General features: G+C 39.7%; 1 long non-coding RNA gene across 1 annotated transcript in view; it reads left to right on the top strand.

Moving 5' to 3' along the window:
• LOC133958314 (uncharacterized) overlaps positions 1-18,899 on the top strand; it is a 44,305-nt gene that overhangs the window by 24,206 nt on the left and 1,200 nt on the right. The window lies entirely within an intron of this gene.

Consider the following 18,899-nt stretch of genomic DNA (forward strand, 5'->3'; position numbering starts at 1 on the left):
GAGAAGATAGTGACTGGCTGCAGATTTAAAATTGTGTATGTTTGCAATTACCTTTGTAAAAGCCATATATTTCCATTGACTATCAATTTATTCATCATTCAATACTCTACACAGATATTTCTTCTGTTCCAGTAGGATCTGCTTCTGCTTTTTTTTAAACATGAATGTGAAGTGTCCCATATTGATATATCTAGCTCGCACTGCTTTTTATTTTCACATTGCGATCTTGAATCTTCGTTTACGTGTTATGCTTGGATAACATTGTTGCTTAAGCAGATCAAAGAAAATGTACAATCGGGTCTTGTTGCAATGCAACTTCTGCATTCTAATACAAATTCAACATAAATCCTCTAGTAGTCTACTAAACGTTTACACTGAAATATATTCCAAATACAGCAAAGTGTATAGCTCGAGATGGTTGTATTGAAGTCGACTGTTTAACTTTAAGAAGATAATATAGTACCAATAGACTTGTGCTCACTTCCATTGTGAGGAAATTGTCTTGTCTGTTTATTATGGAGAACATCACATTAATAATGTTCCAGTTTAAAATGATCTAATTATTATTAAGTGATATTGTAGAAGTGTTGTGTAAAGCAAAAACCTGATTGAATGTGTTTAACATTTTTTAAATAATCTCACTTAATGTCTCACCAGGGCTTTTATACTCTTTTTTCCTCCTCTGATTCATAGTTTTACTATTTTGTAAATTCATGACTAAATTTGAGCCAAATTTGTAATCATGTGTGCTTCTGTTAAAACGGGAACTTTCTGTCCCAGTCAGATTGCTTCACTACATCGAGTCTCTCCTTCCTGTTTGCACATGTAATTAGCTTTCTTCTCCAAAAACTTCAGAAGTCTGTATTCACAAAGTCGACAGTTTTGCCAAATCTCAGAGGATTTGAAACTTCACGTCATGTTTATGTTTGGTTCACCCCTGAATGTTTACCTACTATATATATTTTTCCAGTAGATGAGGGTGAATCAACAGACCACAGACCTGTAGGATTTCAGATGGATTTCACATGACTTGGGCAAAGTGCTTCACTCATTATAACTTCTCCAGTTCTTTGTTTCATCAGACTGTTGTGCAAAGCTTTGAATCTTCATTAGACCAAACAAGCTGTTGTTGCCATCTGCTCGGTTTCTCATTTCCTCATATGAATTCACGCCCAAACATAATCTCTGAGTATTTATGAAGTTTTCCACCTGAATAAACTGTTGTTAATCTGTTCCTTTTATTTCTTCTGAATTACATAAACAAAAGACAGAGTTCAGTCAATCTTTTAAGTCATTTTCAAGCATCAATATCATAGACATTTTCCTATTCTTCTTTTCTCTCAAATAATACCAATTATTTGTTATGATAGTATGATAGTATGCACTTCATATATATAGTGCAAGTTATTTAACAGAAATTTTGTATTATTTCTTTTGATTTTTTTTCTTATTTTCTAAATTAAATGTAATGCCATAAAAATACAATAGATAACTTAAGATATAAATTATAAAAATCTGTAAATTAATACAGATATAAATTATAAAAATAAAAGTTATAATCTGTAAATTAATACAGTTGGGAATTATGTCTTTAGTAATCTATCTATTGTAGTTGGGGATTTAATTGCTTTCAAATGATAAATTACTTTTAATCTAAAGAACAAAGAAAAAACCCAAAGTAGCTTACAACTTTTGCTGCCAGTCTTCCTACCGTATTTTAATTTTTTTTTTTTATCGCACCGAATAAATAATAGATTGTATTTATCGTCACATAAATCTATAATGAAAAATAGCCAATAGTGTTTGCCTTACCTTTACAACTATGTTTTGGAATCAGTTTTCCTTTACAATGACATGTGTTGTTAGATAACTAACATTTCAGACTCCAAATGAATTGGCTTAGATGTTTTTGCCATCTCGTCTTTTTTTTTACCACCTGTCAGCTCCTCTGAAGTCTTCCTCTCCCTGTTACGCTCTACCAGCCACAGTAATTACTTCGTTGAGCTTTTCTGTTATTGAAATCAATAGAAATGATGGACATTGATCTAGAAATATCAAAAAAGATTTACCGGTGGCAGATTTATTGCATTGCCTAGTTGAATTTTTTTCAGTTTTCTGAGCATTCTCTGACATTTCCATTATTTCTGTTTCAAGCAGTCACAACATACAGTGTGTGAACACAAGAACACACATACACTTTTAGTGAGAAGTTTTAAGGATAAGACAGTTTCTCATCTGAAACCATACAGGGACTGAATGAGTGAACAGAGTGGTTGTTGAACAGTCTCACAATTCTAGCACCTGGAGAAGCACATTTAATTTGACATTTAGCTGAAGCTGCCTATAGTTGTTCATCTTTGTGTGCATGAGAGAGAGAGGCGTGTTGGATGGGACTTCAGTGCTTTTGTAAGAAAATTATTTCAAAAAGGGTCCTCAGAGCTTCGAGCTGGTTTCACCCTCCAGTTCTGTGGACTGGTTAAAAGATGGGGATATTGAGCTGAATAGGTAACCTGAAGCTATGTGTATGTACAGCCCAGTCGTATAAACTGTATGAATGCCATTAGCATGTCACTATTTCTATCTGATCATGCATGCATCCATCCATCCAATTTTATTTAACAGAATAATCCATGTCTAAGATCTTTGTTGTCGTCTGTGTTGGCCAACATCACCAGGTAGAAGACTGACTGAGTAACTGTTTACAGACGATCACTGTCACCAAGCTTTTTCAGTGATGGAAACCATTGGCTCTATATAAATATGTATGACATGACGAAAGCCACACCATCTTTTTCGCCCTCTGGTGGCTGGCTGCATTAAAGGTTATAAATACTGTAACCTCTATTTTAAGGAATGGGGCGAATGTTTCAAACTAATAATTCACGTCTTATAATATTTCTCAAATACGATTTCTCTATTTTTAGTCAGTTTTTGTCACACGGTATGTTCAAGTGTTCATTGTTGCTTTTAATTAGTTATTCGATGTTACAAAAATGGGATGGAACATTCATGAGACAGACTCACGATTGGTCAAGCGTGAGGCTGTCTACGCAAACTCCAGATGCTCAAGATGGCAGCTTTCTTATCTGGTTTGTTGTTGCTACATTTGTTGATAGTGGGAGGAAGGAGAGATGTGTCATCCATCTTTATTTACAGCCCATGGTGGAAACACTGTCCAATATTTTCAGTTAGATTTATACATTATACCTCTCAATGAGAGTGGATAATACTCAACAGGGTCAAGTCCCAACATGGCCACTGTAAAACGATGCACACATTCAAACAGAGATCACACAAACACTAATCAACATTTTCTTTATGCCCAAGAGTTACATAAACACACACACACACACAAACACCAAGGTGGTTGCCCCCCCCGCCCCCGCTCCACCCAAGGAGTGACTGACTGCTGCAATCTCAGGTTGGAGCGGCTGCCTTGTAGTCATTAAAATGTCAGCCGTGTCCTGACATTTACTTCATTTCCCATTTACAAGAGAGAAGAAAACTCTCAAACAATCTGACACACTCACTCACAGCGGAGGGGAAAATGCAAGGATGCATATAAAACGACACATCTTCTGTATTCACTCAGTCCACTATGACATTTCGCGGTGTATGGATTCCAGTGTCCAGCTCGCAATGTCCTCGTGCAGCCTTGTTCCAATGTCACACTTTGATTTATTTTCTTCTTGCTTCTCTCTTTTTCATTGTCTGTGTTATCTTCTGCTGTGTCCCGTCTGGGCTGTTGGGATGGTTGGAGAGCTGCCCTGAAAAGGCCTTTAAGCCAAGGCCGAGAGACAGAGGGACGAGGGGTGGAAGAGTCTTTGGGAGCAGATACGTTTGGAGCTGACAGCAAGGAAAATTTCCTTCTGGGGTCCCCGTCGAGCTGCGGTCCCAACTGATTGGTGGGGTTGTGATTGTGACGTATTATCTGGTGAAAGAGGTCAAAGGGAGGATTTACTGATGGCAGGCGGAGGCCCATTATCACAACCAGTCCAGAGGAGCACAGGAGAGTCGGAGCGCCAGAGAACACAGTGCACAGAAAATCTGTAGAACCAGTAGTGAAAGAAAGACTGCAGTCATTGTTTGTCGTTGTCGAGCTACAGTGTTAACTTTGTATAAAACTCACTCAGATGGTGCTGCTGCTATCTGGGGAACCTGGAGTTGTTTGGCATATCTGTTGTTGGATATTCATTTCCCAAAATGATTTCCAGTCAGTCAGACTCACCCAAGCCTGATTTACTCCATTTCATCTATTTTAGTACTGGATAATATCATAATATTTAAAAGTATAAAGATAAATTCTTTTTAAACAAACAGAAGATTGCTGGAGGCTTAAAAACTCGATCAGACTAAGATAAGCAAATCCTCTATTAGACCCACAACGGGGAAATTATTAAACGAAGCGAGAATAAATGTTTCCAATCTTCACAATGATCTGGCATTTTTACTTGTTCTTCAGTTATTACACTCGTTGTTTACTGCTCTGGTTCAGTGGCTCATTATTAATACCCGCGATCTCCACCTCGATGAATCATTATTATTCCGCTGCTCCATAGAAGTGCGTGCTTCCAGTGATGCGATCAAAGCGACAGTCAGACACATGTTCTCGCCCGTATCTCATCACCCTGTCACACATATAATCAGTGATTTGGACTCTCCGGATACACATGGTGATACAATGGAGAGCAAAAAGCAATAAGGCGTGAGGGATTGAGGAATCGAACATGCTCACGGGAGATTAAGTCAAAAGCTCAGTAATTATGTCAGAGTTAAATTTTAATAAAGCCAAGAGGATGTCAAAATGTGCATAAGCCAGTGTGTGTAGTTGTGTGTGTAGTTGAGGACAGTAAATCTCTGACCCTGGAGCATAATGGTGGCTAAACTGGCCATTTTAGAAGGTAACACACCTGTAAAGATGGGTGGGTGTGTGTGTGTGTGTGTGTGTGTGTGTGTGTGTGGTGTGTGTGTGTGTGTGTGTGTGTGTGTGTGTGTGTGTGTGTGTGTGTGTGTGTGTGTGTGTGTGTGTGTGTGTGTGTGTGTGTGTGTGTGTGTGTGTGTGTGTGTGTGTGTGTGTGTGTTGTGAAGATCGGTATGGCTCTTTACTTGTTCGATATCGGATAAATAAGTTAGAAGAAAAAGTTTCTCCCCTCTGCTAAAAGAAAAGACACAATCTGGTGGTTGTATCGAAGTAGAGATTTTCAGTCAGTTGTGCCTCTGCAGTGGGTTTGGACTCGGCCCCGAGTTTCTCCTCTATCTCTGGAGTAAATACAGAGCCTACAGCCAGATAGGCTTCCCAGTCCCACTGTTTTGCCTTAATTAACACAGGACCAGGCTGAAGCATGGTGCCTACCCATTTTAAACTCCAGCAGTAAAAAGGGGCATTATCTGTGCCAAAAAAACTATTTATCACTGGCATCAGGCTTTTTTCTGCTGCTGATTAGCATTTTGGTGATTGAGGATGCACTGCTGATTATTACAGCCAGATAACTGAGAGACCGAGATCCGACAGTGTGCTACAGGTGTTCATGGACAGACAGAAAGTAATGCAGCTTTAACATTTTCTTTTAATGTGCAAACTAGTCAAAATTAAGGACACAACCAGAGTAACCAAAGGGTTCATTAATTAATCAAGAAAATCATCAGGAAACGAAGTGATGATGCAAATAAGGTTGAGCTACATTAAAGGCTCCCATGTCCATTCTTCGAGCCTGCTTAACAATCAACAACAAATATAATGTGGAATGTTGAATACAGCCTTAACTTAGCAGAAGTGAAATTGGATTTTAGGTCTAACAAATGACCATCATGACAGAAATGACCATTTTTGCATATAAGCTCTGAATATAAACATGAAACTTCTATCAAAGGATTGAATTGACTGACTGTGGCTTCTTGTAAACAGATTATTTGTCTCCAACGTACTGTCTGTCCTTTAGATGTCACCACACAGAGAATCCCGTTTTAGGTCCATATCCTTTTTTAACGCCCACACCACCTCAGCACAACATTGGCTGCGCTCCGTCCTCTTTCATAATTCAACTGCTCCGGCCTGAATTTACACTTTCTCACAAATACTAAACCTGATTGGTCGATGACTGGGGAGCGTTGTGTCTGTCTTTGACCTTGAGCAGTATATGTGCCTGATTTTGATTAATGAGCATGTATCAAGCTCCATTAGCTTGAAGTGCATATAGGGTCATTATTGATATATATATTCCATTCAGTTATTACAAGGATATATTGTATTATTTAGTGGTAAAGTCACATGGTTAGCCTGTGAGAACAGACCCCCCCCCCCCTCTCTAACAAGGGACTGTGTGCCACTGTGTGATTTGTTAGTTTACAGATGCCCCAGTTTAATGACGCTGATGATTATGATCTGTGGAACCTCATATTGTGTCCGCCCAATGTGTTCAGACACAAGTGTAAGGGGCTCACAGCATTGACTGTAGTTTTTGCCTCAAATAATGTTTGCATGATGAGGATGTCCATACTACAGTGGCAAGTTACACATTTTTATTTGCTCCAATCAAAAAGGAAAGACAATTTTGCTCAATGCATATACAATAGCCGAATTGACAACACACTGACGTCAGACACACGTCCGTCTATGAATTAATTCTTGGATGCAGCCCATGTTGGTTACAATGACAGGACTTATTTATGTCGTACAAAAGCTACCTGCTCATTGCAATGAGAGACCAAAACTAACTGGATCAATGACATGAACCTCGGTCTGGACAATGGACCTATTCAGATCCAGGCTCTGTGCTGACACAAGTGTGTGAGTGAAAATGACCAGTGATGTAGCAGCAGATACTGTCAATAGATTACTTTAATGGTCATTGTTTCTATAAAGTTAAAATGATATAGGGATGTATTACATGTACTTTCTCTTATGTAGGAGGCTTTGAAAGCTGTTGTAATACATACAGCCTGACGTTTGGCTGTTTTTTTTCACTGCGTGTTATTAGTTTAATATCACGCCTGATTGAATCTGTTTAAACAGATGGCTGATCCCAGCTACTGGAGGACAATTTATTGATTAAGCCATTGCCTTAGACTTTGTAGCTGTGGATGTCAGAAAGAATTTATTGATGTCAGAAGGCATTGCTGGAAGAGCAATTTATGGCTGGCTTGAGAAAAATAATCAGGCTTTATTTTATAAAAGCTTGTGCTCTTTATGTCTACACTTGATATCATAATGTGTGGTTCAAGCATGATGGCAAATATAGGAGGAGAAGTGGACTCCCATTTCAGGGCTTTTATGTGATTATATGAACCCGTATAAATCGTTGTCTGCACTTTCCACATTAGGTTCAGAGGTTCTCCCATCTTATCCTCAGATGATCATCCCTTAACAAAGCCCACTTGATCTTGACACATCGAGAAATAAAGCAATTACACTTGATCTTATACTTTTAGTGAGCCTGCCCTTTTCTAAAGCTTTACTGGATACAAGTGGAGGCTGAGAGGAAATACCCACTCTTTGTTATTTGGCCTTGTCCTTAATCCGATTAAAAACTGTTTATCTTACCCATTCCTCCTCTGCAGTCGCATTAATATTTTACCGTGTTTTGTGGTCACAGTAATGAACACTAGTGGCCGTGTTCAATACTGATTTTCTACATTTACTTTGTTCTGTAACTTTATCTTCCCAGGGGCCATTTCAAGCCTCCATCATTCCTCTCTGTCATCCCTCGCTCCAGTGCTTTTATCTACTAATGTTTGTCTTTCTGTTTCTAAGTTCCTGTTTTCTTATCATGCAGAGAACGGAGGTAAAATAGAAGAAACAATCACTTTTTATTGGCCGGAGAGTGATGGTCATTTTTCTAATAGCAGGAACCAGTCTATCCTCTGGGAATGGTTGTGGAAGTGCTCACTTAAACTGTTTTGAATTGGGTTATTTGCTGTTGGAAGCTGGGCAGAGAAAACAACAGAGAACAAAAAGCAAATACGACACAAACATGTTAATCCGACCTTATACAAGGACCTTTAACTGTCAACATATTTTCCTTAACCTGCAGGGTGAACGGCGGAAAAATATGGACTTGTCAGAAATATCCTCATGGAGCTCTGTAGCAAATAATTAGAGGCCACCTTCTTCTCCGTGAAAGGGTTTGCTGGCAAAGTGGCCTGTTCCCTTGGACTATCTGTGTCATCCAATCAGTGCTGGCCTCCCTCCAGTATCGGAGGATGAAAAAGACTGTTTCATCCTTTTCTCTTCTTTTGGACTTTTGTCTGAAGGCACATTGCGTTTGGAGTTTAAAGAGATACAGAGCCAAAGACTGGTTCTAGGCAGGGAAAGATGTCAGACACCTTTCTTGTAATGATTTTTATTTTTTTTACTCGTGCTGTCTTGAAGCAATTAAAAAGGAAATACAGGTTTTAAAACACCTGGACTCTGTAACAAACAACCGTATTGGTATATTTTTCCACCATCGACAATTATAAATCTAAAATAATCCATCTCACGACTCTGTTAAAGCTGTCATTATCACTTTTCACCAGGGAGGTCTTGTTTTTGTTTTGGTGTTTGTCTGTGTCTCAATTCAGTTTCACTTCCTCTCAGCACTTCCAACAGCAGGGATGCAAACACATGCAAGGGATCTGGTACACAGACGAAAAAGTGAAAGTCAACCTCCTGCGTCAGAGAGAACTGCATGGCATCAACTTGCGGGTACGTGTGCAACTGCAGCTAAACTGTGAATTTGACCGTCCTTCTGGACAGTTAAATCTTTATGGGCAATAGCATGAGCGAGCATGCTGCAAATAGTGCTGCACACAGCTATAAAATATAGCAACGGAGCAAAAAACTAAGTAATAGACCTTATTTTACACCAAGAACTGCAAAAAAAAAGGATTGGTGGATTATAAAACTGTGGTGGGACAAATTTAAATATGATGCGAAGTCATAGTCTAGCAAAGTTTTGGAAAACACTGCTTTGACAGGGCGAGTTAGAGCCTTAGCTTTTGGAGAAGAGAAGATTTATCTTTTATCCTATCTTCTTTGTCTTTACTGCATTTTACTTTCACATTGTTTTACTTCTGTTTATCCATAAATGATTTTAAAGCTCTTTGGATAAACTCCTTTTTTTTATGTGCTAAATAAATCTATTGAACTAGACTTGAATTGATTGGAGCGGCACAACTGTTGGCCTTTTCTATTCGACTTCACAATCGTTTTTAATGTGCTTGCCGGCTCTTTCTGTGCCAATGACTGATTTTGTATTTGCCATTGTTCACATAAAACCATGATGAACATGATGAAAGTTTCAGATTCAGAATTCTGCCATAAGAAAAAACCAATAGCCCTGCACCGTATAATAAATGCCTGATTTGGCAGATTCAATCATAATACTCCGAGCTTGGCTGCGGTGAGCTGCTTAGTGTCAGGGAAAATACATAATCAAGCAGAAGGCAACCAGGGCAAGGCAATAATGCAGAAGAAGTAATATGAAAAATAACAGTCATTGCACTGCTGCTGTTTTAAATTAGTTTCGGTTTTGTGGAGCCGAACAAAGAGCCCCCATGAAGAGCACTTCAGCATTTTTCTTTTCTGCTGTCTCTCACGCCACGTTCTTTGTCAAGTTTACTTCCACTGAAATCTTTGTGTCTGACTTCTAAATGTGATCGCTACTACAGTTACTGAAGTCGCACTCTGCAAGGCAGGTAAAAATGTCCTGAACCTAACTTCTACCAGCTCCACCACACTAAGGATCTGTATGTTACGGTCGTAAAGGTTTCAACAGTGTCTCACATGCATTTCTCTTTCCGAGCAGATAATGACTCACAGATGTAATTATCTCTACCCCGGCAATTAATAGCCTGTGATTAATAGGTATCTCGCATAATTTGCATAAATCTCCATTGTCTCCTCCCATACTTGTGGTCCTGCAGCCCCTGTTAATAGATGATGCATGTCACCAAAAAACACCATTATTCAACTTTATTTTCTTCTATTATGCAGTAGAACAGCAATAATTGGACAGAAATTAATAATTCTGCAAATTGTACTTTATAGACTACACTGATTATAACAGTCATCTTCTTTTTAAACTGTATTATAAGCTCACACTAATAAAGGCTCCAATGCATTTGCACACTGTTTATCCAGCATCTTTCTATATGATATTCATCTTATGGTGTTCATTGACATAGCAGGAACGTTCTAGGTTCTAGAATAATCCTGGATTTCTTTATGAACGTAGCATGTTCTCCTTGTGCCTGGTGGGTTTCCTCTAGGTACTTCCTCCCCCAGCCTGGCGTCTTGTAGTGTTGATGTTTGTTAGTTTTTGTGTGCTAGCTCTTTCTTAGACTGGCGACCTGACCAGGGTGTAACTCGCCCTCATCCTGCAGTATCAGCCAGGATCTGCCCCCTTCCCTTTGTGTAGCTGATGGATGCCCACTCTATTTTTAAATGAATCAAACTTTCTGCTCTCTTAGTTATCATTCTTTGGAGCTCCCGCTTTCATCTCCCCCGCTCCTGCCTTTGCTTCTAACCTTCTCTTCTTATCAGTGTCACTACATTTCTTCTTCTTTCTTCTCCACGGTTCAGTCATGCTGTCATTCTCCTCTCAGCCTCCCATCACGTATTATTTGACTTCTCCTGGAATCCTTTATTCTACGTATTATGCATATGTCGTTCAATCTATGGCGTTAGGTCACATTTCATATTCAGGATTCCACTGAATCTCTTTGGATTATTCTGGTATTTGTTTCTGTGACTGTGCAGGTGTGTGCATGCTGGTGCAAACGCTCAGACGGCTTACTTCTCCATCTTAAAAAGCCTTCAACTTGCCCCTCTCATTCTTTTATCTATCATTTTGTCATAGCCAAAGTGTCATATTCAAGTGAGGAGTTAAGTCATGCAACCTCGAGCATTGATATAAGGAACTGAGGCCAAGACCCCAATCAATACGCTAAAACTTCAGTAAGAAGGTTGGCGACCCCCCTCAGTGGTCTTTGGCTTGTGTGAATTTTTAACAATTCAGAGAGAAAAGAAATGACCAGGCTTTCCTTCCCAGAGGATTCGTTTTATTTTTGATTGTATCGAAATAAGTCTTGCCAACTTTATATTTCTGTGTGGCTCTCTGCGTGAAAGCCTAGTTACCAAGGCTATCTGGATATTATTAGAGTAAGTTTTTTAAATATTGTATTTCAGGCAATGACTCGTGTTCATTTAATCAACATTTAAATACCACCGTTAAGAATATGTGACTGTCGTTTTTTAAAGAATCAAGAAACAAAAACATAATTTGTGAGGCTTAAGCTATATTATTTTGTGATTTACCTTCAATAACCAAACATTGTAAACAGAAAAAACGTATGATGAGGCCAGGACTAAGTCAATGTTCACATCAGTCACCAGCTGTGGCTCAAAAACAACCCATTAGGCCCCCAGTGGAGACAAGGCCACTTTCAAGACGTTTCCAGCCTCCAGCTAATGACTTGTACAGCTTGACCTAATCTCTATGTTAGAAACCGACATAGGGTTAAACAATTTTTCTAAAATCCAGTGTACCTCCCTCATAGGATGTTTTCTGCTATGTTTCATATTTATATATTTCCTTCTCTTGTCTCTTAAACTGTCAAGTTCTTAAACTTCCTCCACCTTCCTTTGTTTTCGTTAAAATCACCAGAGAAATCAATGTGGACAAATGTGGGGCTGATGCACCAATATCATTGCCATTAAGTTCTTTGTACTGCAGGAAACCCGTCCTACAGTTTATTTAGTGTATATTACTTAATATAAAATTAGAAAAAGGTTTATTTTTACATTTCTTCCATAATTTTCTACTTTTTATTGCCTTTTTCATTGATAACTGAGATAAAAACCTCTTTTATTTGCATGTGGATCTTGAATTAAATTGTGCTTTTAAAGCTCCCTGAAGCTGCATTGTTTTTGGATTCCTTCTGCCCCCTGATGGCCACAATGCAGGTGTAATTGATTAAAAAGGCAGCATGTACTGCCCCCATCCTGAGAGGAAATGATCTTCACTGAGACTTTAGTTTAAGAAAATGATAATGCAAATGCATGATTTCACGAAAGAATAACAGTTCATGGATTGTGTCTACACATAAACTATAATAGTGACTGCATTTACTGTCACCCTGGTTTGTTTTTGCTCCTGCTCTCCCACTGTTCCTCTCTCAGTGTGATGCCCAGGAAAGGAAGCCTCGGCCATGAGAGCAAACAAAGTAGCTGGTGCTCATGGGAGATGAGGGGCGTGCTCTCAGCTTCAGTCCAGCCCTGTGTGTTGATCTGAAGGCCTCCTCTACTCTTATGAATAAAGGATCTTATGTTAAATATTCCTCGTAACTCATTGTAACTTCTGAAGTGTTCAGTCCTTTCACCGTATGTCCTCTATTGTTCAGGTCACCTTCACTGTGACACAATGATAACAGAATTATGGTCTAGGGACAGAGCTACAGCTGCTGTTAAACACACATGCATGCTTTAAATAGAGAGGAAGGAAAGTGAGTGACTGTCCTCTCCCGTTTCACTCCTCTTTGTTTTTTGGATGATAAATTGAGACAATATAACCCCTGAAAGAGGGAGTTGTAAAAGACCATTTGAGATGTTTTCAGTATGCCGACAGTAACAGGGGGAGGTGATCTATCTCCTGGGTTTTCTCTCTCACCTCGTCCCTGCCTGCCGACAGGTAATTAAATATGATGTGAACACAGCACCGTTCTTTTTTCAACATATTCAAATAAAAATACAATAGCAGCACTGTCGAGGAGGTGAAGGGTGCAGAGAGATTGAATTGAGTTTTCTTTAACTGAAAATACAGTTTGAGGAAAGTTAAGGCTTTGTGCAGGATGTTTTTGTTTTTTTTGTATAACGTGTTTACACATCTTTATGTATAGCTGTGACACCATCTGAGGTAGAATTTACATAAACCATCTCAATTTTCTCATATAGTCCAAAACAATTTCTTACCCTTGATTTACCTGAAGCTGAAATCGATAATGTTATTTAACTATATTTATTACTATAATTATTCTAAGTAGTCCATCTTGCTTTTTGCTTTCTACTAGGTTTGCACTAAAGTATGTCAATTACTTTAGTGCAAACTAAAATGTCACTGGGCATCTTTGTGTGTAATTGTGTGTCTACATGACTGCCTACCGGACACATCTGTTCAGGGAAGATAAATAACAAGTGATATTCTTTATAAGGTCCTCATATGAGGATTTAATGATCCATGCTGGATGTTGTGTAGTTTTAAGTTGGAGATCCTGAGCTGCCTTATCAGTGAAAGGTGAGCGACTGAGACCAAACCAGACTGAGAAGATGAGTCTCTCAGTTTTTATGGTGAGATAATAACTTTGTTTAGATTTACTTCTTCCGCCACCCTAACCTGAAAGTCAAAAGTACTTAAATGTCTTGTTAAGTTTTTTTATCATCGTCTCGTCATTATCTTTTATTGGCGGAAGTTTCTTAAAAGAGCAACAGGGTGATATTTACAATGGAATGTAAAAATGTAAAAGGTTATGAAGCATTAGCTCGCCTGCTAATCAGCTTGTGTGTGTGTTTTTGTGTTTGTGCTCCGGTTATTACTCACGTTGTGGGGACCTAAATCTGTTAATACAGTCACATTACACAACCTGGGGGCTGATCTTTCATATTCGGACAAGGAGTTTTGGTTGGCAAATAGTAATAGATGACCAAAGTTTTCTTGTTCGTCTTTTTCATTCTTTCTCCTGTTGTCACATGACTTTATTGACACTGGGAGCATGTATGTGCATCTTCTTTATCTGCCTTAAAAGCCCAGCGCTGATCAATCTAACTCTACAGTGTGTCTGAAGCAGAATAATGGCCACTGCACATTGTAGCTTTTCAGACTGTAACCACATTGTGCAACCAGACCGTGGTGAGACCCTGGGACTTTAGGGGTCGTTTAAGAAGCTCTGAGAGAGAATATAGTATATAAGTGGATAATAGAGAATTTTCTGAATCAGGAGTGGTTTCTTAAATCCAGTTTCAGTTCAGCCTGTGTGACTGAGGAGCAGCGTTTGCACTATCGACACACTAATCCACTAAAAATGCCCTGATGTCCCTTCAGTATCCAGGTGATTTCCATCAGCACTGCAGGAGAGCTTGAGGTTCAAACCCTGGTTTTCTAAAGGCATGCAGGTTAAGTTTATCTACAACTCTAAATAAGTGTTATAGCTTATGAATGCAGGGGGGGGATGATTACAAGCTTGATTGTTTGGGTTGTTTCTTCGTTGGAGTTGGATCGCTCGTATAGTTGAATGCATAAGTCCAAACAGTTCCAAATGTGACCAGATCCGAGTTTGAGTGAGAAACATATCGCTTTGTGTTTTCTCTGCTTTGTTTACTGCCATTTCCCTATCGATCCAAGTAAACAAATACTACATGAGAGACAGAGTGAGGGAGTGAGGGTAGAGGGCAGGCAGGAGAGGCATGAGGGTAATTCCCAGCCATGATCCAGCGTTTGATATCTGACTTGTGGATCAGATCAATACTGTGTGTTTGTTGAGAAATACACAGCCCTGCAGCCTGACTGTTAACCGCAGCTTCCTCCTGGGTGTAAATGAAGTCCTGCGACACCTACATACACCGCCTTCCTCTCTTCTGTTTCCCTCTCACTTTCAGCCCCATCATCCTGTCATCCATCATGTTTTCACCTGTCAGTTTGTTGGTTGGTCAGCAGGATTTTGCAAAAACTACTCTAATGACTTGCCTACAATATAATGCAACTCGGTGGCCAAAGGTCAAGGTCACAATGACCTCACGTTATTGTGCTTCGGTTTTCAAAGGTAAAGGCCAGAGTGACCTTTTATATGAAAAACAAATGATTAAACATGTACATAGAAACTGCACTGGTTGGCAGAGGCATGCAACGGCAGCGTGGTAATTCTAGTTTTCATTTTGATGGATGGAAGGTTTAAGGCAGTCTAAATCTGCAGAGCATTAGTGTTTTCATATCTTTTCATTTTCTTTACTTATATTCAGAAATTAATTAAATCCAGGAGTTGGATAGAGGCCAAACCAAGAGCATATTGGAACCAGGTACCCAGCGCTGTTCTCTGGTTGTTTAAAAAGCTTTTTTGCTGATTTTTCTCCTCTTTCTCTCTATTTCTCGATCCATCTCCGTGTCATCCCCCCCTCTCCTTTCAGTGCTCTGTTCTTATTCGTATACTTCACTGTGACACTTCTGCATAAAGGGGCAGATGGATGACCGGTACATCTTGGCTGCAAAGATGAATACCCCGTCTCACCAGTTCTCTCTTGTCCTGTTTCACAGTGTTTGCTCTTTGTTTATCTTCTGCTTCACTATCGGCAAGGTGATTAGGTTTACATGTATTCAAACATCCTATTAAGCTAAAGCTTACTAAACCTCAAAGAGGCTCTGCGGTTGATTTAAATCCAGTGAGCAAGAAACTATATTTTTCATATGGACCGGGCATGTGTGGCTTTGGTGTGAATGGTTGACCAACATGGGACCACCAGCATGTGCATGTGCAATGATACATGAATTACGATTTATTGCGGCAGCCATATTTCTCAGAGGGACACAGTAACTGGAGTCATCATCGTGGGGCAATATACATTTGCTCATGGCATTTCACATTGATTTCATACTGCTGATGATTCTGCACTGGACCACGGGTTCTCCTCTGTCGTGAAATAAGCAGAGAGCTGTGGCATCAACTGAAAGGAATAAAAAGAGATGATGGGATGGGTCACGACTCAAGCCAGGCTCACATCATTAACAGAAAAATACAGTGTCCTAAATGTGTCAGGGGCACATGAGTAATTATCTTTTAAAAATCAAATGTAAAATGGCTGAATAATGCATCAGCACACACCACAGACACCACAGACAAATTACCATAGAGATTAAATCAACACACATGTCCGAAAAGTGCATGCTTCTGTTGAGATATCTATGTTTCTCTGTATCTTGTGACTATATTTTACCTATATCCTGTGAATAAATATTAGGTGTATAGTCTATATTATCAATACTGCACAATACAAAGTATAAACTGTCACTGTAACCTGTGTAACTAATCTTTTTGACTCAGACGCAGGGTCAGTCCCAGAGCACAGACTGATAACCAGGCACATGAAAAAGTGTCAATCTAAAGTGTCAATCTGACTGCAAAATACAATTCGGAGAAGAGTGTGGGATGGAAATTCATCTTGAGATATGAAATAATGAAATTCTCAGACTGGAGTTGCCATTGAGTCTTTGTAATGTTAGGCTCTGCAGAGTTTGCACAACAAGCACGGTCATGCCAGAATTAATACAAAGAGGTGTTTCATGAAACTTGGTGAGAAAAAGATATGAAATCTTCTTCTGTGTCTAATCTGTGTCTCTCCTATGTAGCAGGCTCCCTGTTGGCCAAGGCCACAGTAGTGGGACACCTGGTCAGTTGAAAGTGATGTGCTTGCCAAAAACTGTACTTTGAGGAAACAGTATACATCTGGCCAATAACTGAATTCCCTCAAAGAAAAAGAACCGCCTCTGTTTCTGATTATAAATACTGTGGAATTAGCATGTATGAGAGCTTCTTCTCGACATGATCCAGTGAACCTGGTGACGTGTCCGGCAGAACCCCAGAGACTCCCTGTAAGTATTGTTCATATACAATAAACTTGTTAACATTGAATTTGTCTAATCATTGCCTTTCCCACTTGAACCTCGAATCAACGAACACGACGCTGTCCGGTCCAGACGGGACCAAGAATGGAGTTATTGCAATAATGGAATACCAAAGTGACATTTGAGGTAATTTAGTAACAGTGTTAGAGAATAATAACCGTTTATTCTTCACATTTCAAGTGTCCAGAAGAAAGAATATCAAAGCGGTCACTTGTGAAGAGGAATAATTATAATTTCTTGCCTTGTACATTTTCAAATAATACAAAGAAAGTCTCAAAATCAGTTTTCTATCTCTTTATTTTTACTATAAATGGAAGACTATTGTTGTAACATTATCTATCTATCATATCTTTCTGCCTGTCCCTCTGTCGATCTGTCGCTTTATCTGTCTCACAAAATACTCTGTATGTCCCTCTGTCTTCTTGTCCCCTGCCTATGATCTGTAAGTATGGGTATGTGTGGAGAGCTCTGTTTTTTGCTCTGTCATCTCGCAGAGTGCACGATCAGCCACAGTCTGGTCCCCTCAGGGCTCTTCGGTGCAGATTGTCTCATTCAAGAGGACTTCAGCAGGGTGAATGCCTCCCATCACATGGGGCCTCTATTGAAGGTCTCTGTTAACCACTAAGCCCCCTTGTGCTCTGAATGTACAAGTGTTCCTCATGCGTTCCCTTTGGAACAACTTTGATGTCAGTCCTCCGTCTGACTCTGACATCTTTGAGCCAGGCCTGACCCCAGCTGAGCCGCTGAAAGAAACGCTTAACACGACATGTTGTCTCTGCGTATCTTGTCCCATTGTGTGTGTGCCCCCCAGTGTGCAAATGGTTTCTGCCCCTCCTTTCTGACTCACTGCCCAGCAAAAGGACCTCCATCACAGGCAGCAGTGCTGTGTGCCTGTCACAAACAATCTGGGTCATGCCAAGTGAATCAGACAACGGGGGCCCCTCTGAGACTCATCGCAGCCCTCAGTGCAAAGTCTGAAGAGAGTCGAGAGGCAAGGATGAGGGGAGGGAGGGAGCAGCAGGAGAATCACAGGAGCAACAAGCCGAGCAAATGGGTGAACAAATTACGTTTGTGACTAAACACTGGCGATTGTCAAGGGGAGAGACTGCAGGAGCTAAAGGGAACATTCAATGGAACAATCAACTTCCTTAGCTCAGCTCAAATCCTGCATTATGTATATTGAGCTGCTGAGAGTAGATTACAGTAGGGTTAGTTATCATTTTGATTTGAAATGATTGTGCTTCTGATGATTCACTTCTTGCGTCACATTATATTTCTAGTTTCATACCTAACTAACATACACCTATACAACAAGTCACATCTTATCACTAACCTCAACCAGGACATGAGAGATGTTTTACCTCATCGGAATCAGGCTCTGGTCCCAGTGACGGGGTCAATGTTTATGAGGTCCTACAGAAGTAACAAAAACGAGTGTGTACACAAACACACACAAACCGAATGTGTAGGTCAGATATATTTTTCAGATTGTGTTCCTATGGTAACTGTCAAGACGGTGTGTTTTGTGTTGAAAATAATTTGGAGATTTAATAGAGAAAAAGAGGTTATTTAGAAATTCTGCAATATTCTGCAATGACGGCAATATCATCTGTGTGTTAGACCTGATTGTGAGAATGTTTTTGAGTTTGTGTGAAATGCGATGACACAAACACAGGACAAAGAGCTGCTCGGGGCAGACTCACACCAGCAAACGCAAAATATTTTACCAGCTCTGACTCTGCCACAGGACGTGAGTACATCATGTGCTGCTCTGACTGTAAATCTTTGTCCCAGTTTCAGCCTCTGCCCCAGAACCCCTTCACCTCATTTCATACAGTGTTAAAATACAATGACTCGGGATAGCTCTTTAAACAAAACAACATTGGCATGAAGGGGGCGACTACTTTTTGCTCATTGACTTTTTTATTTTGCATTACTGCCCTCTAGTGTTCTACTTTCTATCTGCTGTCAAGTGTTGTGCTGTTTGATTTTAGGAGAAGTCACTAGACACTGAAGTGTTTTCACATCGGGAGACGAACATGTGTCATTTGAACATTAAGTCAGACTAGTGCAGTAAAAGCAAGAGACAATTAACGGTGCGATGGATAAATACTGTTTTGTTTGCATGTTTTGTTTTTCATGTGAACGTTTGAGTCTATTTTGAATCTGTTTTAAGGGCATTAGGCAGTTGGTCTTTCCACTTGAATTTAGATGAGTTAAATTACTCAGTGCTTTGTAAAAGCACTCACACAG

This window comes from Platichthys flesus, chromosome 8, assembly GCF_949316205.1.
Source record: "Platichthys flesus chromosome 8, fPlaFle2.1, whole genome shotgun sequence".
NCBI lineage: Eukaryota > Metazoa > Chordata > Actinopteri > Pleuronectiformes > Pleuronectidae > Platichthys > Platichthys flesus.